At 39.4% G+C, this 21,735-nt stretch overlaps 1 protein-coding gene across 8 annotated transcripts in view; it reads left to right on the top strand.

Moving 5' to 3' along the window:
- LOC148162538 (uncharacterized) overlaps positions 1–21,735 on the top strand; it is a 212,497-nt gene that overhangs the window by 35,704 nt on the left and 155,058 nt on the right. For all 8 annotated transcript variants that reach the window (XR_015766798.1, XM_088018644.1, XM_088018642.1 and 5 more), the window contains one exon: positions 9,260–9,388. The gene's annotated coding sequence lies outside the window, so the exon portion shown is untranslated. The remainder of the gene's footprint in view (positions 1–9,259; positions 9,389–21,735) is intronic.

Genomic DNA, 21,735 nt, shown 5'->3' with positions numbered 1-21,735 from the left:
TCTACTTTGGTTTCCTTCACGGATGACCTGTGTCTCAGTGCCATTGTTCAGTAGTCCGTCCTTGCCCCTCTGATTTGCAGTACTACTGCTATTATATGTCAGATTTCTAAACATATAGGAGTCTTTGTTCAGGTGCTCTGTTGCCTTTCATTCGCCTATACCATTTTATTTACTGTGGTTGAATTTAAGTCCTAACATTTTGCAAGGCAAGTTGCTTACCTGTTTTCTTCTTCAAATCTTTCAAAGCTGTTCTTGGCCCTTTTTTCTTACAGATTTTAGGATCGACTTACCATGGTCTGTGAAAAACCCTGTAGAAGGTTTTATTAGAATTATATTGAATTCCAATTCAATTTAAGAATATTTATTAGGTTTTCACCCATAAATATTTCTCCATTTTCTCAGCTCTGTAATTACTCCATAGAGCTCTTGAAGTTTTTTGTTAGATTTATTATTAGAAAGCTTATAGCTGTAGTTACCATTTTAATAATGGTAGTTTTTCCTATTTAAATTACAAAGTGCTGTTTTTTGGCTTATAGGAATTATATTAACTTTTGTATATTGATTCTTCTACCCAGAAGCATTGATAAGCTTATTTTTTTTATTAGCTTTAATAACTTTCCTTCATAATTCTCTATACAAATATCACACAGGGATAAGGAGTTTGGTCACCTCATATAAATTATAAATTTTTACCTAATTTGTTTTGTTTTTTTTTTTTTGACGTGGTCTCCATGTCTAACGTGGGGCTTGAACTCATGACCCTGAGATCAAGAGTCACATGCTGTACTGACTAAGCCAGTCAGGTGCCCCTCTATTTTTTAATTACATTGACTAGGACCTCTACACTATTGAATAGAAGTAATGATTGTAGTCATCTTTGTCTCATTTGCAGGCTTTTTAAAGGAAATACTTCTGTTATTTAATCATTAGATATGATCTTGCTGTAGGGTTTTGATAAAGTTAAGTAAGTTCTTTTCTGTTTTTTATATGCTAGGATATGTGTGCGTGTGCGCACGTGTGCACATGTGTATAGTTTTAAATCATCAGGGTGGGTCAAGGATGAACAAAATCATTTCTCATTCTTTAAAGGCAGATCTGACTTTGGATGAACTTTCTACTTAGTTCCTCTGAATCTTCATAAAAATGGAAAGTCAACTTTGTTACTAGGCAGCATTGCTTATGATAAAAGTGACCTTTACTTGGTGAATCTATTTGGCCTGGGAGGAACTATACATGAACTCTAACTTCTTGGTTAGAAGCGGTAGTTTTGAGCTTCCCTGGGAGTTCTTTGTGGACATGGGTATGTCCTTCGTGGGGTCCCTAGCTATGGCTGGGACCGTCAGAGGAGATCCTGGTTTCTGTTTGTGACAAAGGCTTCTAAGCCTGCGTGACTCTGCACCCCCTCTCTGATTCTCATTTCCTTGCACCTGAGCTGTTGTCTGAATCCAAAGCTCTGGGATGGCCATGTGGATTCCTGGGAAGACTCCTCCCATGAAGAGAAATACTTGAAACTGCCCTGCCGGCATGCTGTGTTTTCTTCTTATGCTTTCTGAGTAGATGGCTACAGCGAGTGTGGCCTTTGCCAATTGGGTAGCTCAGAACTTGAGTTAGAAGTCCCACATGGGCATTGCACAGTGCATCCAAACAAAATACAGAATGATCTAAGTTTGTAACTCTCACAATCTTCAATTTTTAATTTTTACCTATTAGAAAACTCATACTCACAATGCCTGTAAGTTAATAGTATAAATTTGAACTTATAAAAATAAATACGTACAATACACCATCTTCATTTTCTTATGTGTTAGATTCCATCTGGTTTTGCCAACCCCCAAATGGTTCTGCTACTGAAAAAAGTTTGATAACTAATGTTTTAGACCTGTGCAGTCCAGTGGGTAGATATTTGCTTTTCTAATATATGGCTGTTAAAATTATATATAATTAAAAATTTAGTTTCTTGGTTGCACTAGTCTCATTTCAAGTCATCACTAACCACATACGGCTAGTGGGTAACCATCTTGGACAGTGTAGATGTAGAGCATTTTCAGCATCACAGAAAGTTCTGTTGGACATACTTTTTAGGTTTTGTTTTTTATCATCTGAATATATCCAGATTATCAGAGAGTTTTATATTTTTATCAGTAAAAATATAAAATATATGTTATATACTGTAAGAAACTGCTGGATGAACTAATCAGGATATATATCAGGGACAGTATTGAAGACTCCAGTGTGTTATTTATGTAATAATGTGGTAGAGAAATTTTTCTCAGATTTGCATACCAGGACAAATTCTGTTTCTCTGGACAGCATCCCATCTTGGCCAGTATGAATTTTGCATTTGATTGATTTTTTTCCTTTTGCTTTATCAACCAGGCAATATAGGGCCAAATTTATGGTTTAATTTAAGTAACCTTCAGGCCTGTGTAATTGCATGGCCTTTTTCCCATGTACAAATTTTTATATTTATAAAATGTAATTTTATTATAATGTCTGCATTTTTATAGATTATCTCAAATGTGTTATGAAAGGAGATGGAATATAAATATAGTAATAAATTAGAAGCCACTTATTACTGAACATGTTTTGAGGAGTGAGGGAGCTAAATACAATTCGTGGCCGATTATGATTACAATACCCAGACATGTAATCTGGACGGCTTTCCAAATGAAGGGCCTTAGAATGTACACCTGTCATAAAACCAGTTTAATTCACTTTTCTAAGACATTTTTAATTTTCAAAATAATGTTTGAAGAATTCTCTTACTACAGTAATTTGTAAAAATTTCAGGCTTTTTAGTATTGCTAGGGAAATTCAACGAAGAGCATATTCGGTTGTTCACAAACTGGTGAACTGGGTTTCAACAAAGAAGGTTGAGTGCTGTTTTGTCACCTTATGGAATCTTTTGTATCTTTTGGATAGCTGAGAATTTAATTCTGGGCATTTATTCTGGGCCATTTATACCTTCTCACTGTAAACACATCACTGTGTTTTTCTCGTTTTGTCCATTTTAATCTGGAACTTACAAGCAGGTCAGCATTATGTCTTTTACATTTTGTAGCTTTTCTTGCTTCTGAAAACACGTAAGGCACTTACACATTTTAGGTCAAAAGGCAACGTAACTTTTTAAAAAATAAAACCAACCTCAACTAAAGTTTAGGATTCAGTACTCCCATATGCCTGTGTTGAGCAAATTTGGGCAAGATATTTGATTTATGTTTTCTACTTGCTCAAGTGAGAAAAAGAAACACAGGTTTATATAATTTTCATGTGCTGACAACCGGAAGCATATAAACATCTGCAGAAACCAAACATTTCCTGGAACTAAACTCGACCAGAAATTTATCACGTGAACCTTTGTTTAAAGAACCTGGTGAAAAATATCTTCAACCACAGTTACGTAAAAGGTCCAGGAGTGCAGTTCCTGTGGATCAGGTTCCAGAAGGCAGAGCCTAAGGAGACTGCACAGCCGCTGCTCAGGAGGTGCGTGTGCTGGTCTGGGGCTGGGGGTGCAGAGGGGCTCTGGGAGCACAGAGTCCAGCACCTCTGCTCTTTTGAAACCATACTGAAGGAAGGAGCTTAGAAAATGACATTGCGGGGCGCCTGGGTGGCTCAGTCAGCTGAGTGTTGGACTCTTGATTTTGGCTCAGGTCATGATCTCAGGGGTCGAGTCCCACTTTGGCCTCCGTGCTCAGCGGGGGAGCCTGCTTGAGAGTCTCTCTCCACCCCTCCCCCTGCCCTCTCTCACTCTCTCTCCAAAATAAATAAATCTTAAAAAAGAAAGAAAGAAAATCACAATTGCCAGTAGGACTGTTAGCTTTTTTTCTCTAAAATATTAGGTGTTTCAGTGTGGTCTTTGTATAGGTGCTGATTTTATTCTGTCTTCAAGTCCTCTAACAAAAACCTGCATTGGAGATACTTTATTTTGTAGATTAATGTGAAGCTTTTAAGCACTGAAGGAAGCAAACAGCATTTTTCATGGAATTTTAAGAGCTGGGTTTTTTTTGCCCCTTCCGAAGTCTGGTTCACTTCAGAGTGAAGGACAGCTGTGGAATCTTCTTTTCCCCAAGGAGCTTGCATTCATTAACGTGTTTCTGTGACACAGAGTTATTTAAGACTTCACAACTTATGTGACATGGAAGAAACAAGTTTTGCCTGAAATATTTGAGGGTCACATACAACTAACTATCCATCTTTCTCATGAAAAACCTCAGTATGGTCATTATAGTGCAGTTTCTTTTAAGAAGGCTTGTATCCCTTGGGCCTACCAGAGTGAGTTCACTGAAAAATTTTAAAACATGTTAGCCTGTCCTGTAGGTTTAAGATTGATCTTTTTTTTTTGACAGAGACACAGCGAGAGAGGAAACGCAAGCAGGAGGAGTGGGAGAGGGAGAAGCAGGCTTCCCGCTGAGCAGGGAGCCCGATGTGGGACTTGATCCCAGGACCCTGGGACCATGACCTGAGCCGAAGGCAGACACTTAACGACTGAGCCACCCAAGCGCCCTAAGATTGATCTTTATGTGTTTGCCAGATAAAACAGTTTGAATATGGGTGTTAATTATTAGTTGCTCATTTTGGTAAAATCTGACCAGTAATGTCTGCTTCTTAGGACTGAATCATACCTCGGTAGGTAGGAGGATACGGTACTGGGATTTAGGGAGGCACCTTGAGCGGTTTTGAAGTCTGGTGCTGTATACCTCCTATACGAGGCCATTATAGGGATTACTTGTGATAATGTGGATAAAATGCCTGGCATACAGTAGGTACTTAATAAATATTAGTTCTTCCTTCTCTCGTATTATTAGTGATGGCCAAATGTTGCAGTTCTCCTAAAATTGTTTTTAGACTAGATTGGTATAGATATATATTTTTAGGTATGTTGAGCTCTATCCTGACTTTAGCAGTGTTGTTTTACATTGACACTTAAGAAAAGCAGTAATAACATTGAAAATGTATAGTTTCCTCATTAAATTATAGGTTGATGGTGATTCAGGAAATAATGCAAATGGTTTTGAATTTCTTGGTGATATGAGACAAGGTCGAACAGTGTTCAAGAGTGGAGTAATAGTATCAGAATCCAACCTGCTCCAGTTTTATTTGTGAAATTTAATTCAGCACATAAAAACACTGCACTGACCAAATACTCTTTATATAGTGTCCACTAGGAACTCCACAAAGTGGAGACTTGGAGTCTGGGGATTAGAGATGGAAAAGTGCGCAGGCTGATGCAGCCAGTGAGAGTCATAGGACTCTTGGAAGACAGGCTTACTCATGAAAAGAGCCTTGAAATCATTTGGCTGTAGGCTGAGAAATGCCTTTGGAAGTGTTAAAGCAATTAGTAGCTATACCAGAGAAGTTTAAAGAACCACCTTGTGAAAGAAAGCAGCCACAGCTAGCCTCTCAGTCACCGTTCTTCCTGTCACCCAGTTTAGGCATCTGCGAAGCTATGAGGTCTCCTTACAGATACTGTGGCAAATAACATAACAGTGGGAGCTCAAGAGGAACTCCTATCAAGATGGGGCTCATAAGCAAGGCGTTAGTAAATAAATGCATACTTTCCCAAAGGAATTCGCAGTTGGATAGTTGCAGTGTAAGTTGAGGGAATTTGATATTGATAACTGAGACCCAAATGTCATATTTATAATGTTCTGCTTAACTCTTAAAGGTGTAACACATAATGTGTTCATAATGTGGGGAAACTAAAATTTCAGTGAAAAATAGGATCAGTGATGAAATGATATGAAGACTGTGTGTGCAAGTTACTCTGCAAAATTTGATTGTAACTGCATGGTCCATGCTCTAAGAGCTTTCTGTTAAGAATAGTAGGGTTTGGAGATTTAGTTAGATTTCCTACCCATAATCTTATTTCAACTATTTATTCAGTAAATATATATTGGCGACAAGGCATTTTCTTGCCACTGGAGGGATACAATATTGGACAAAACAAAAATTTCTTCCCTTAAGAAACTTAAAGTCTACAAGGGGAAGAGAAAAAAGAGGGGAGGGGAGGGGAGGTATTCAGTGGGGCTGATATTAATGAATGAATGGATATAAACAAATATAAATAAATCAAGGTAGCTGGATAGAAAGTTGTAATAGTGGTGATGGGGTGTTACATCAAATAGAGTGGCCAGGGAAGGCCCCCCTGACGGGTTGATACTTGGAGGAAGAATCTGCTGTGGGTGAGCAAGAGTGCCATGCAGATGTCTCTGAAGAAGCACATTCTGGAGAGAGGAACAGCAGTCTTACTGCAAAGACCCTGGCATGAGTATGTTCACGTCCTCAGGGAGCAGCAAAGAAGGCAATAGGACAAGGGAGGGGCGAATGAGGAAGAGAGTGGCAGCAATGAAGCAAGAGAGGTTACGTGGGGCTAGTTACAGATCTTGAAGGCCGCCGTGGTGGCTTTTACTCTGAGAAAGGAAACTTTTGGTGGGTTTTGAGCAGAGAAGTGACATGATCTGATTTTTTATCAATACAAGTCTGAAAAAAATAAATCAAGATGACTCTGGCCTTTGGTTTTGAAAACTGCAGCAAGGCAAGGGAAAAATCAGCTGGCAGGCCATTGCAGTAATCCAGATGGAGGCAAAGGAGGCTCACGTAGCAGTTGTGGTGGCGGAAGTAGGGAGAAGTAGTTAGAATTTTAGATATATTTTTAAGGTTGAGCCAACAGGATTTGCTGATGGATTGGATATGTGGTGCGAGGGACGGCGAAAAGTCAGGGATGACTTGGAAGATTGAATTACCATTTACTGAGATGGGGAATCCTGTAGGAGCATCCGTCTTAGTGGGGTGGAACATCAGGAGTTTGGCGTGGGGTGATGTTAAGTGTGAAATGTCTATCAGACATCTAAGAGGAGATGACAAGTAGGGAGCTGAAAATATGAGCCTGGAGTTAAGGGAAGAGGTTCAGGCTCTTACCGGTGGTATTTAAAGCGGTGTGAGACCCATTGAGATGAGCAAGAGGAGGGAGTAGAGATAGAGAAGTTTGAGAACCGAAGGCCCTGGGTCACTCTAACTTAAGAGGTTGGCATAATGAGAAGTCTAAGAAGGAATGGCCAATGAAGGAGGAGGAGAGTCAGGAAGAGTGTGGTGTCCTAGAAACCAAGCAAAGAAAGTATTTAAAGAAAGAGGGGAGTGATCGGCTCTGTTAAATACCAGACAGGTTCGGTAAGCCGAGGTCCAGTTAAGATGAAAATTGACTATTAGATTTAGTAAAAATTGTCTCTTCTGGCTTTTTTTTTTCCCCCAAGTGGTCTTGAATGAATTCAGTTAGGCTCTCTCTGGAGATAACAATGCCACCTGCCTCAGGGAGTGGTTGTGACAAACAGTTTAAAAGAATAATTCATTTTAAGTGCCTGTCTCAGTACCTGGCTAGTTCAAGATGGCTGGATAGTTGGATGGTCGGGTAGATACCAAGACCTTGCCTAGTTCAGGGTGGAGGTCATTGGTGGCTTTAACAAGGGCAGTTTCAGCACAGCAGTGGGGACAAAAGCCTGAATGGAATGGGTTCACGTGAAGATGGGAGGAAAGAATTGGAGACAGCAGATATAGTCAGCCCTTTGAGTATTCCTATAAAATTGGATTAGAGAAATGGGGAGTTCACGGGAATGTGGGGTCAAGAGAGAGGTCTTTTTCTCTCTCCCTTTCTTTCAGGTTGAGAGGAAGTACAGACTGTATGCTGGTGAGAATCATCCTGTGTAGAGGAGACCATTGATGATGTAGTTGGATTTAGGATTGTGAGATGTTTTGGTCATAAATAGTGAATTGACTGAAATAACTAGATTGCCCTTTGTCTCCTTACTTTCTCCTTCTCCGTCTTTCATTCATTTGTTCACCAAATATTTACTAAAGGTTCACAAGGTGGCAAGGACCATGCCAGGTGCTGGGTAAAAAGATGATTAAGAAGTGAATCAAACAAGAGTGATGTCTACACTCTCATGAAGTTTTTACCATTTGGTGGAGATAGGCTTTCTAAAAGCACACAAGTCAGTACAGATTTTGATGAATGCTCTGTAGGAAAAGCATAGAGCCCTTTTTGGGAGAGAGGAAACCATGGGGTAACTTGGATTTGGAGCATTAGGAGTCTCTCAGACGGCTGAGAAGAGCAGAACGGAGCTCACAGAGGCTCTGGGGCAGGGGAGGACCTGCTGCGTTTGAGGGTTTGAGAGGCAGGGAGGGACCAGGTCCCCCTGAGCTTTGGAGGCCCTTTTAAGGTTTTGGATTGCATTCAAGGAGCAATGGGAAGCCATTGGGCAGTTGGTAAGTTGGGAAGTGACGTGATGGGACTTGCACTGGGGAAGAAAACTGTGTGTGGGAGTGCGTGTCCTGGCGAGTGGATTGGAGGCGGTGAGCGTGGAAGAAGGAGCACCGATGTAGGCAAAAAAAAGGTACTATCTGTACAATCTTTAGACTGAAGTACTTAACAATTTTGGTATGAAAAAGGTAGAATTGAGAATATCCTCTATTTAGCAGGCTTTGCTTTGAGCTCACCAGGTTTCTCAGCAGCTGTGAAAAGGGCATTTCTTGTTGAAAATAACATCAATACAGAAGAGTCAGATGACATCAGTGATTTCAGATTATTTAGCATAAAATGAGACTTTGAAAAAGACTTTGATAACTTTATGAAAAATTAAAAATAATAAGACCATGTCAGCCTTTTTTCCCAGACAACAGTACAAGTGACACAGTATTACAGATGGAATCTCTTAAGAAAACAGATTGACATACAAGAATATGTACCAAGAGTAATTAATCTGCTTACGATATTTTAAGCATTCATGTAATGTAAATAAACCTTTAATTTTTGTTTTAATGTAGTGGACATACGTTATTTTTATTTTTTAGAATATAAATCAATATAATAAAGACCGTTTTACTATCTAATGAATAAATATTTCCAAAGTTCCTCTTTTCACTCTCAAAAGTGTCTTCCTTTGTATGGTTAGGGAATGAGGATCTCTACTGGTTGAAGGATCAGACCGGTAAAAGGATGATCAGGTGATAGTGCAGGATGCATGTATTATTAAACTAAGTTGGGCTTCTCCCCAAAGAGAGTCTGAAAACAGAGGGCGGTTGTAATACCAGGTAATGCCAGCCCAGCTCAGCTCACCCACACCCCCAGGGCGGTGAATTAACGTGTTCTGACCCCTCACTTAGAAGAGAAAGAAAAGAAGAAACAGAAGTTACTGCCTATCTAGACATTACACTTGAGAGAAGTTCTCTCTTGGTTTTAACTCCCTTTTTTTTTTTCCTCACCCAGGCATTTTATTAATGCTTTTGAAGATTAGAAGATATTTTGCCTTCTGGAGTTTCTCTGACTTGCTTGATGATTTAAGCTCAAAGCTGCCAGTTAAAGGGGAGATGATCAATAAACCCCTGTAACATCTGAGTAAGTAGAGATGCTGCTGTTGTGTTTAACTGCTTAAGGAAAAAGTAAAATTTTGAACTTTAAAGGTTTAAAGTATTACACATTTTAATTGGATCCTTTAAATTTTGTTGTTGAATAATGATGGCAATTATTATAATTCCAGCAAGTGAATATTTATAAGTAATGGGATTCCAGAAGAAATTAATCCCCTGATGATAAAAAAAGTTCGTGGAAACATTTTCCATGCATAACACTTGAGCTTGTAAGAAACGTAGTGAAGACCTGAATGTGTATATTAAAAATTTAGAAGCATTCTTCCTAGTGCTTTGTCTTACTTTTATGTTATGAAATGCAAAATTATTGGTAAGGCAGCTTACGAATTTTAAAAATACGACCGTATCTATACTGAAATTGTCTTTTAACATATGTATTTTGTTTAACTTGATAATAAATAGTGGTTTTTTTGTGGAAAGTAGAATTTTAATAGTTTTTTCTGTTTGAAAATAATGATTTTTTTCCTGCTAATATAGATAACACAGACTCTCTCTGGATTCAACTCTCTTTTTGAATTGAGGAGACTAAGAAAGAAGGGCATACAAGCTTTCTAATCAAAACATCTGAATGAAATTTTTAAAAAGATTGATTGATTTATTTATTTATTTATTTATTTATTTATTTATTTATTTATTTATAAGAGAGAGACAGCAGGAACAGGGGGTATGGCAGGCAGAGGGAGAAGGAGGCTCCCTGTTGAGCACGGAGCCTGATGTGGGGCTTGATCCCAGGACCCTGGGATCACGACCTGAGCCGAAGGCAGATGCTTAACCGACTGAGCCACCCAGACGTCCCCTGAATGAAATTTAAAGAGTTGAGCCAGTAATCTTGATATAAGTTGTTTCTCAGAATGAAAGCTATTACTCCTCTTGTTGTAATAATTGAAACTATTTTAACAAAAGTAGGAAAAACCATGAGGCTGTACCAGGTCTTGTTTTGAAATATAAAGTTAAAAACGATTAATACATATACAGATGTTTCCCTCTATGATGGGGTTATTTAAATTTGGTCTGTATCTGTGCTATTCCATATGGCAGCCACTGACCACAGGTAGCTACTGACATTTGAAATGTGGCTAGTGCCACTGGGATGTGTTGTGCATAAAGTACACACCACATTGAAAGACTTATTGTGAAAAAAAAACCCTGTAAAATATTTTATTAATAATTTTTGTATGAATTACATGTTGAAATGACAATATTTTGGATATATTAGGTTAAATAAATCACTTAAAAATTTCACTTGCTTTCTTTTACATTTTTATGTGACTGCTAGAAAATTCTAAATTACTTGTGGATTACATTGTATTTCCAATGGGCAGAAGTAGTCATATGTGATCAACATTCTTAGTTATCCATTAGTCAGCATTCTGTAGGCCTGAACCTTCTGGTGTATGTATGGATCCATTAATATAAATCTCTATTATTTTAAGGATAGGATTCTTTGATTCATCAGATATTTCCTAGTACCTACCATGTGCCAGACAGTATTCTAGGCACTGGCCATACAGTAGGGAACAAAATAAAATATCCTGGGGCGCCTGGGTAGCTCATTTGTTATAGTGTCTGGCTCAATTTCAGCTCAGGTCTCTATCTCGGCATCATGAGTTCAAACCCTGAGTTGGGCTGCATGCTGCATGTGATCGTAACTCCCATTGCCCTTCTTAAAAAAAAAATAAAACGTTCAGCTTTCATGGAGTTAATATTCTATTGGAGACTAAAAACAGACTAAAAACAAATAAATAAGATAAAAAATACAGTCTATTAGAAAGTCATAAGTGCTTTGGAAACAATGGAGGGTGTTCAAGGAAAGCCTCACTGAGGAAGGTGAGAGAGCAACCCTGTAGAGGTCTGGGGGAATAGTGTTCCAGGCACAGGGAGTAGAAACACGGAGTGTGCTTGGCTTGTTCAAGTGGTAGAAGGAGGTGTGGTGATGGTCTCGAGTGGAATGAGTGAGGGGGAGAAGAGATGAAAGGTAACAGATGGGCACAGCAGGTGAGCATTTGCAAGGACTTTTGGCTTTGAGTAAGATGGAACTCACTCGGTGGGTTTTGAGAAGAGAAGCGACTGGAGCTTTCTGTGGAAGCTGTTTTGACTGGGCTCCTCTGGGGTGAGGGTGGGAGCATTTGCACAGGCAGAAGCCAGGAGCCCCAGGGCTACTGCAGTGACCCACGTAGGAGATGGTGATGCCTGATCCCATAAATGAGGGAAGTGATGAGAAGGGAGGGAATTCTAGTTACTCGTTGCTGTGGACCTGGATGTGGAATGAGAGCAAGAGACGTGTCAAGGATGATGCTGTTTGCAGCTTGAACAGCTGAAGAATGGACGAACACATTGACAGGGAGGGGGCTGCTCAGTTTGGGACACATTAAGTTTGAGATGCCTCCTTAGACATCTAAGTGGAAAGGTCAAGTAGGCAGGATCTGGAGTTCAGTGAGAGGTCAAGGCTGAAGAGGCAAATTTGAAATCATAAGCAATTACCATTACTTTAAAGCCCTAAGAAGAGTTGAGGCCACCAAGGGAGTGAGAACAGTTGGAAAAGTGGAGAGGGAGTGAGGAGTAATTCAGGAGCACCATCCGTGCTCAGAGAGGCCCATTGGACCTGTGTCGTTGAATTAGCATCTGTTTTCTCCTGGGTGGCAATGATGCTGTAGCTACGTGGGAGATGCTTTTATCCCTGGAAGCTGCACACTGAAGTATTCAGGAGTGAAGTGTCCTACATCTCTCTCCCCCTTCTGGATGGTCTGGCACAAAGGAAGTAGAGAAGAAACCGGAAAGAGTATGCTAAAATGTCAGCCGTAGGCCTTTAGACGAGGACTATTCAGGCATGAATACCCGAATACTTTCAACTTTTCTGCAGGTTCAAAGTTTTTTTTAAAAGCACCCCTGAAGAGGGACAAATATGAGGATGGGTGGACTGCCATTTTTCATAAGCTTTGCTGAGTGTTTGACTGTACACACTTCATACATGTTTGACTTTGATAAGAATAGAAAACAATAAATCAAAGCTAGTAGGGGAAACATAACTTTGAGAAAGGTTACCTAATAATCAAATTAGTTCTTCGGAAATTAGTACTTTTTAAATATGGCCGTTGAGTCTGAGGGCTGGAATTTACCTTGGAGGACCTCTCAGCCTGCTTCCTCCACTCTATAGAGATTAATAAAATGAAGTTCAGGGAGAGGAAGTGACTTGCACAAGGTCACATGCCTGTGTTGCAGCAGGACCAAGTCTAGAAGCTGCATTTTTGTACTTCGGTTGCAATAATTTAAAAAAAAAGGAAAGAAGGAGGGAGAGGTCTAGGACCTGAGCCAGGGACCACTGCAACAACTGGAGTCTCAACACGAGAGCCTGAGGAACAGACGAGAAGGTAGACATTGGGATATTCTAATCACCAAGAGGAGAAACCGTTTTGAGAAGCAAGGATCACCAGCCTTGTCAAATGCTGCTGATGGGTTAGGTTAGATGTGAGCTAAAAATTGATCATTGGATTTAGCAACAGGGAAGTTATTAGTGAGCTCGACAAGAGGTTTTAGTGAAGTGGTGGAGACAAAAGCCCGAATCGAACAGGTTCAAGGGAGAGTTGGAGGAGATGTCCTGAAGAGGGTGAGTGTAGACCCTCTCCTGAGGAACCGCGGAGGCAAGAGGGTTCAGGAAGTGTTTGGTTTTCATTTTCTCAATGAGAAAAATTACCACATTTCTCCCAATGTGTGTATTAAGAGAGATTTTAAGATATTCTTCTGAAATGACCCACCAGGTTTGTGACACTTAAGACCACCACCTTGTGTGTGGGGGGGGGGGGTAGGTTTAGTGTTTCTCTCCCAGGAGTGTTTCCTAGAATGGTGTTTTGTAGAGGGCATGTGTGTATATGTTGTGTGTGTGTGGAGAGGTTGACATTATGTTGAAGGTTGCTTTTGTGTAGTTGTTAAAAATTTGCCTTCATTTCTACTTGCTCAGGGAGTGCATTCACATTGCTATAATTAACAATTTTTAAGGAAATAAATGTTAAACCTATTCTCAACCGAAAGTGTTGAGAAAGCTGGGGGTAATCTCTCCTCATTACCTTTAAGGAAGTTACTAAAATGTTGGAAGAAATGAAAGACATGTACAAGGTCACAAGATGATATGTTGCCAGAGTAACTGGATCTTAGATCTGATTTACCAGCTATATAGAAGGCTTAATCCCTGTGTATTTCAGTTCTGACAGGTATAAGATGGGGATGATATTTGCTCCACCTACTACGTGAGGTTTTCATGAGGATCATGTGAGATGGGAGATAAAAAAGCTTTGTCAACTACAAAGCATTCTATAAATACGATGTCCCAGCGCTAAAGGCAAGTTAGGCTTGAAGGTTTTGTGACAGTATTTGGAATAATAGGGAAAAAATTGGATTACAAAATCTGGATTGAGAATATTTATATAATAATACTGATGGAATCTCCAAGAATTTCCTTTTTGCCTAAGTCAAGCTTTGTTAATAACATCACAGAAGCCGTTGTCTTTGGGCCATTGTAAAGGTTTTGTGGTTAAGGGCCACGGCTGAGATGCAAGTAGTCATTCAGTTAATTCCCTAGGAACATCAAAATTACTGAACATCTGACTCTTTTGGTACTTTTAATATAACGTTAGTTTGCTGGCACTGTGTGGAAGAGCTCCTAATGGAAAAATATTCAGGCTATGATGATAAATTTTATGTCAGACTTGGAGAGCAGTTCTGTATTTGGTACTTGAAGTGAAATTATAGTCCTACTTTATTTTTTTAAGAGATTATGTTATGAGAGGTTGAGAAATTAAAAATGGATGGCCAAGGTCACTCCCATTAACGATGATGTGAAGAGGATGGGTCAATAAAAAAGTATAAAATTGGACAGGATTGACAAAAGCAGTCATTTCTGGGTACTGGAAATAGACTGGGGAGGCAGACAATAAATATGCTGGAACCTTGGGTAATAAGAGTGGGAGTTTGTGGCCTTCTTGCCTGGGCCCCTCTCCCACCTCTTATCTCACTCCGTGAGAACTGCAGTTTTACCAGCTTGTACTTTTTACCAGAAGTGATAGATGCAATTTGGTGGGGGTTGGCAGTAAAAACCCACAGCTTTGCTGGCTGAAAGTGGCATACTCGATTCATAATGGATGGGGAAAACCTACAGCTTTGCTCCTCAATGTTGCAGTCCTGGTTTGGGGCCACCATCCAGAAATTTAACAGGGAGATCCCAGAAATGAGAGAGAGCCATGGAACGGCTGACATCAGCTCTCCACACAGTTGTGGCCAGTTGCTAACTTTGCATGCCTAGGGGATCGATACTCAAGAGAACCCAGCAAAAAGCGAAAGTCCAGGGAGTTCCTTGAGAGCTGGGGACACTCTGAATGCTTTTACAACCCACATGCAACTTCCTCAGTGGAGGGTGGAAGCCTTACAGGTACAAAGTATTTGAGCACAGCCTCTGCCCAGATCACTATGGCTGACCAGTACCCTCTGCAGATGCAGAGGTAACCCATAGGGAACCAGACCAGAGGACAGAAATACGAATTTTAAAAACTAAGTGGGGGCACCTGGCTGGCACAGTTGATGGAGTGTGTGACTGTTGATCTCAGGGTTGTGAGTTTGAGCCCCAGGTTGGGTGTAGAGATGATTTAAAAAAAATTAAAACTAAGATCACAGGCTGTATTCTTGGAAGAGACCGATTCTACAGTTTAAGTGCAAGCAAATTACTAAAAGAACCATCACCCCTTGGAAAACTGATGTCTATCAGCTGATGAATGGATGACTGAAATGTGGGGTATATTGGGGCGCCTGGGTGGCTCAGTCGTTAAGCGTCTGCCTTCAGCTCAGGTCATGGCTCGGGGTCCTGGGATCGAGCCCTGCATCGGGCTCCCTGCTCAGCAGGAAGCCTGCTTCTCCCTCTCCCACTCCCCCTGCTTGTGTTCCCTCTCTCACTGTCTCTCTCTCTCTCTCTGTCAAATAAGTAAAAATCTTAAAAAAAATAAAAATAAAATGTGGGGTATCATACAGTGGAATATATTTGACAGTAAAAAGGAAGGGTGTACTGACACATGCCATAATGTGGATGAATTTTAACATTATGCTAAGTGAAAGAAGAGAGTTCCATCCACTTACATGAAATGTCAATAGACAAATTCATTCGTAATAGCATCAAAAAGACCAAAATACATAGGAATGAATTTAATGAGAGAAGTTCACTAAGAGAAGGATAGCAAGAATACCCAAATAAGGGGCGCCTGGGTGGTTAAGCCTGGGTGGTTAAGCGACTGCCTTCAGCTCGAGTCATGATCCCGGAATCCAGGGATCGAGTCCCACATCGGGCTCCCGGCTCATCGGGTAGCCTGCTTCTCCCTCTGACCCTCTCCCCTCTCATGCTGTATCTCACTCTCTTTCTCTCAAATAAATAAATAAAATCTTAAAATACCCAAATAAGTAGCAATATCATTATTAGTTGTCTTTCACAGATTTTAGTGACCAGGGATAGCTGTATTTCCCTAGCATATGAACATTGGTCTTATGTTTAATACCCATGTTTATAGGTTGGAAGACAATATAGTTAATGTGGCAGTTTCCCCCAGATTAATCTGTAGATTCAACAGAGTTGTCAAAATTTCAGAAAGGATTTTTTTGAAAAGTATTTATAGAAAAAACAGAGTCTGAAATTCATATGGAAATGCAGAGAATCTAGGATAATCAAAATAACTTTAAAAAAGAAGTTGGGGGACTTACACTTTAAAAAAGAAGTTGGGTTCAAAACTTACTGTAAAGCTACAGTAATAAAAACAGCATGGTGTTTGCATGGGGATGGGCATAGAGATCAGTAGAATGGAATATCCAGAAACAGATCCATATCCTGTGTGGTCCACTACTTCCCTTTTTCATTTTTTTTAAATATTTAATTATTTATTTGAGAGAGACAGAGAGAGAGTGCCTGAGTGAGTGGGGGAGGGGCAGAGGGAGGGAATCTCCAAGCAGACCCCCTGCTGAGCATGGAGCCCGACGCAGGGCTCAATCTCATGATGTTGCGATCTAACCTGAGCTGAAATCTAGAGTCCAGAAGCTTAGCTGACTGAGCCACCCAGGCGCCCTCCCAACTACTTTTCAACAGAGGGGCTGATGTGATTCAGTAGGGACAGCATAGTCTTTTCAGCAAATAGTTCTGCCACATTTGGATACCCATGTGAACGAAAATTGCCCTGATCTTTACCTTACAGCATACGCAAAAATGAACTTAAGGTGCATCATAGGAAATGTAAAGAAGAAAACATAGCAGAAAGTTTTCGTGTCTTGGGTTAGATAAAGACTTAGTAAATAAGATGTAAAAAGCATGAAGTATATAAAAGAAAAAAGGATAAACTGGACTTCATAAAAATTAAAGTTTTGCTTTTCAGAAGACACCACTGTTAAAATGAAAAGTCAAACCACGAACTGAGAGAAAATATTTACAAAACAGTTGTCTGATAAAGAATTTGTATCTTGAAAATACATAAAGAACTTTCTTAAAACTCAATAATAAGCTTAATTAATAACTTAATCATAATTTAATCATAATTTGATCATAATTTTGAAATGTGCAAAAGATTTGGATATATATTTCACCAGAGAAGGTACATGAATGGTAAATGCACACATGAAAAAATTTTCAACACCATTAATCATTAGGGAAATGCAAATTAGACCCATAATAAGGTATTGCTATACACCCACTCTACTGGCTAAAATTAAAAAGGCTGACAATCCATGTGTTGGCAAGGAATTAAAAAAACCCCGGGAAGCTCACACATTGCTGCTAGGAATATAAAATGGTACAGCCATTGTTGGAAAACAGTTTGTTAAAAAGTTCAGCAGGTCCATCCCCAGCTAGGCCTTCAGAAGTAACAGCGTATATCTAGACAAAAACTTATATACAGCGTTCATAACAGCTTTATCTGTGATTGTCAAAAACTGGAAATTGTGTGTAAAAGTCCATCAGCGGATAAATGGATAAGCAAATTGGCAACCATATGATGGAATGCTCCTCAGTAATGAAAAAGAATGGACTCTTGATCTATACAAACAGCATGTATGAATCTCAAAGTAATTATTCTGCATGAAAAAAGCTGGCATCCCCCCCCCCCCAAGTACCAATACTTTCTGATTCCATTTAGGTGAAATTCTACAAAATGCAAACTAATTGATCATGATAGAGCAGATCATTGGTTGTGGATCATTGGATGGCTTAGGGGAGGAGAGAGAAAAGAATTCTAAAGGGAGGGGCACAATGAAACATCGGGGGTGATTACAGATTCATTATCTTGATTAGGTGCAGTATTTTCATGGGTGTATACATACGTCAAAATTCATCAAATTATACATTTCAGATATGTGCAGTTTATTGTATGAATTCTACACCAATAAGGTTATAAAAATTGGGCCCATTCGTGGGCGCCTGGGTGGCTCAGTTGGTTAAGCGACTGCCTTTGGCTCAGGTCATGATCCTAGAGTCCCAGGATCGAGTCCCACATCGGGCTCCCTGCTCAGCAGGGAGTCTGCTTCTCCCTCCGACCCTCTTCCCTCTCGTGCTCTCTATCTCTCATTCTCTCTCTCAAATAAATAAATAAAATCTTAAAAAAAATTGTGCCCATTCGAAAACCAAATGTTCATAGTAGCATTATTTGTAATAGACAAAAACTGGAAACAATCCAGTTCATCAGCTGGTGAACAGATAAGCAAAATGTGTTGTGTTCATACAGTGGAGTTTTATTTAGCCATGAAAAAGAGAGAAGCACTAATTCATGCTACTGATACATGCTACAACATGGGTAAACCTCACAAATGTTATGCCAAGTGAAAGAAACCAGAAACAAAGGACTGTATATTGTATGATACCATTTAGATGAAAATTTTAGGAAAGGCAAAGCATTAGGTCAGATTAGCGGTTGCCTAGGGCCAGAGGTGGGAGCAGAGACTGGCCGTAAAAAGTACGAGGGAACTGTTGGGGGTGATGGAACCATTCTTTGTGATAGTTGTGCAGCTGTAGGAGTTACCAAAGCATATCTAATTGGACACTTAAAATGGATGACTTCCATGGCATGTAGATTATACCTCAATAAAGCCATTAAAAAGTGAGTAGCCACTCAAAATTTTAAATTCTCTTCAAGATGACCATTCAAGAAATTGGACTAGGTGACTGATTTCATTGTAATATATTGCTTTAGAATACTTTGATGAGACCTATTAAATTCACGTTCTATCTCAAGTGCTCTTTGGATTCTAATTGTAAAACAAATCATTATTAGTTGTCTTTCACAAAATTTAGTGACCAATAACAGCTGTATTTCCCTAGCATGTGAACATTGGTTTTATGTTTAGTAACTGTTATCACCCACCTCCCCCACTGGAAGAAATGGTAGTTTCTTAGATTAATATTCTATCTGTGTAAAGTAGTTCAAATGTGTGGAGGTAGGTTATCAGGAAGAAAATTGATGACAGCCTAACACCGTTGCATGTTTTAGATATGGAAAGGCACACCCTTCTAGGTGTCGGGTGTCCACCCGCTTGTCCCCAGCCCCATGTATGTGGAGATAATCAGGTACTCTGGGCAAAGGATCTCTTGGGTGTGGGGATGGGGATATAGATTTGCAACCAAGAGAAGTCCTTCCAGAGCACTTTTCTGGCTGGGCCTGGCCATGTTCTGCACCAGACTAGGGGTCAGGATCTCCGGGGCTAGTGCCTTCATGCCTTCACCTCCTGCATGTCTTCACATATAGAACAGAAAATTGAGTTTTACTTCTTTAGGTCAAGGTGCGTCTCTTTCTGGTAGAAAGTTGCCGAATTTTGATGAAAAATCAATAACCCTGGAATGTTTTGCCCATGATTCTGCCTCATGCTATGCAAATTGAAAAATTTATTTTGGAAACAGCCAGTGCTTTGACTGAAAGTCATTAATTCATTTTACCAAATAAAGTACCAGCTATTTAACCAAATTCTTCTTTTCCTCCTTTTCCCTCCCAAGTAAACCTTTTATTCAACAAAGATTTATGGAACACTCGTATTAGGCACTCTGAAGATCAGATATACCTGCAGAGATAACAGAAGTATGGGGGTGGGGGGTGCTGATACCTAACCTGCCTCAGTAGGGATGAGGGGCATTTACAGAGAGGGGCTGGGAAGGCTCTGGAGAAGCAAATGTGGAGAGCTGTTTTGAAGGGTAAATAGGACTTGGCTATTATCCAGGTTGGGTAGGGGGGAAGTTTGCTGGAGACTTGAACGCGTGGCCTTGGCTTTAAAGAAGAGAGAAGAGTGAAGAGATTTAGTGACTGCGGGTCACCTGACTTTTGACTTTGTGACTAGTGGAATTTGAAGGATACGGGAGAAAAAAGGAGTCAGGAATTGGTTCAGCTTTTGACATCAGGTGGTATCATTCCTTCAGGTGGGAATGCAAGACCCCTAGGGGTTGTATTTATTTTGCTTGTTGATTTGGGAAAACAAGAATTCACTTTGGAGGTTTTGTCAGAGGAATGCAGCTATTCGCACATACTTGATTGGATGATGCTCTGACCCATTGTCCAACTTTGGCAGGATACACATGGAGGATTAGGGAGGAAAGTGAAAACTGACGTGGTCTTGGCCGCCTGTGTGTGTGTCACGGGCTATAGTCGCTATAGTCTCTCTCACGTTTAGATGAACCATTCTCGAAAACAGGGTAATTACAGAATGCACAAATCCTTGCCCATTAAAACCCATCACATTTAAAAATTTAGTTGTTCCTCTCATCTCTGTATTTTTGTCATTTATAAAGTATACTCTCTGTACTTCTTTCATATAAAGAAGATGCAAACGGGTAAATTTTAGAAAAGACTGCTCAATCCTTTATGTGTGTCAGCGCATTTTAACTTTTAAAACAACCTTGTAAAGGAGGTACTTGTAATCATATTAATTCATGTTAAAAATTCATAGTAAAGGGATTTAGAAATCAGGTTTAAATTTTTTTTGACACGTCATTAACACAAAATATAAATTCTTATTCATATCCATTGACTTTAGCATGTAAACAAGGATGACAGTTTATTATTTTAGAAATTCTATTTATTTCTGCCTTGTCCTCCTTTTGAAAGTAGATTCATGATACACAAAACAATACCTTATTTTATACCGTTCGAGAAGATTGAAGAATAATTTGGAAAATAACTCCTTTCTTATGAAAAATTTTGCCCATTATTAACTTTTCTGTTTTTTTTAAATGATCACGAATATACATTAAACCGAAGATACTCTGTAAACAGTTGGTTTGAAACCACATCAGAATAGAAGTTAAAATTAGGTTCTACCTATTACTTTACACTTATCTTTAAGTAATATGTGGTCAGATCCTGCTTTAAATGTATTATTTGTTGAAATACCTTGAGGGAGTAAGTTGCTGTACCTCAGACTGTTCACTTGTCTGTAAGATGAGGGCAATGAAATTCTGTCTCCAATGATAAAAAAATAATTTCTTGGACTTAAGTGCCCGTGTACACAGGCAGTTCCTTTTTGTACCACAAGAGGGAGTTCCTGTGTTGTCTCTAGCTTGAGCCGAGCTCTGAATGCCTTTCTAAAATGTGGTTGAAAGTTTGGAATGAGTGGATTGCTGGGAAAATGTGAAACGCAGAGATTGTTTTGACAGTGTCACGGGAAGGAGGTACTCAAAACACAGCGATGAAAAGGAAGGGATTGAATTTTAAGATATGAAAGCTTTTGCTGACATACATCATTATAGATTTCCATTCCCAGTCAACAACCCTTCTTCTTTGCCTGTATCAAATTTTGATTTACTTATTTTGTTTTCCTCCTTTGCAACTGTGTCTATCAATCTTTTGTATCAATCAAATAAAGACCTGAAGTTTAGTTTCTTGGTAGCGGTCCTGAACAGTTAATATTGGCTAAAGATAAATTGGATTGCTTGTGCTCAGTGTCTTGGATATGTACAAAATCTGTTGGCCTTCAACTAGTAAATTGGAAAAATTTGAAGTTTTTCATGCTGCTGTTCTCCTTCCATACACTTTTTTTTCTTTGTGTTTATGCATCTGAATTTTTTATGTGATGTTTTGCTGTCATACATAGCTCAGAAGGTTGGGTGTGGACAAGGAAAAACATTGTTCTGTGGATGAACCCTAGGGACATGGAAGTAATTATATCATACAGTGAAATTTAAAAATTTGAAACCCAGATCAAAGCCAAACAGAAAGAGTGAAGTTGGCAATTGTGGAATTATTCCACTAAATTTAGGGCAGTATTCAATTTTATCTCAACTGTGAATATTTCATGTGAATGTTGTTTTTTTATTTAAATTAT

The sequence above is a fragment of the Eumetopias jubatus genome, unplaced genomic scaffold (genome assembly GCF_037043125.1).
Source record: "Eumetopias jubatus isolate StellerSeaLion01/CBP00866 unplaced genomic scaffold, mEumJub1_p1.0 scaffold_14, whole genome shotgun sequence".
NCBI classification, from domain to species: domain Eukaryota; kingdom Metazoa; phylum Chordata; class Mammalia; order Carnivora; family Otariidae; genus Eumetopias; species Eumetopias jubatus.
The sequence above is the reverse complement of the archived record's forward strand: the minus strand, read 5'-3'. Positions and strand labels throughout refer to the sequence as shown.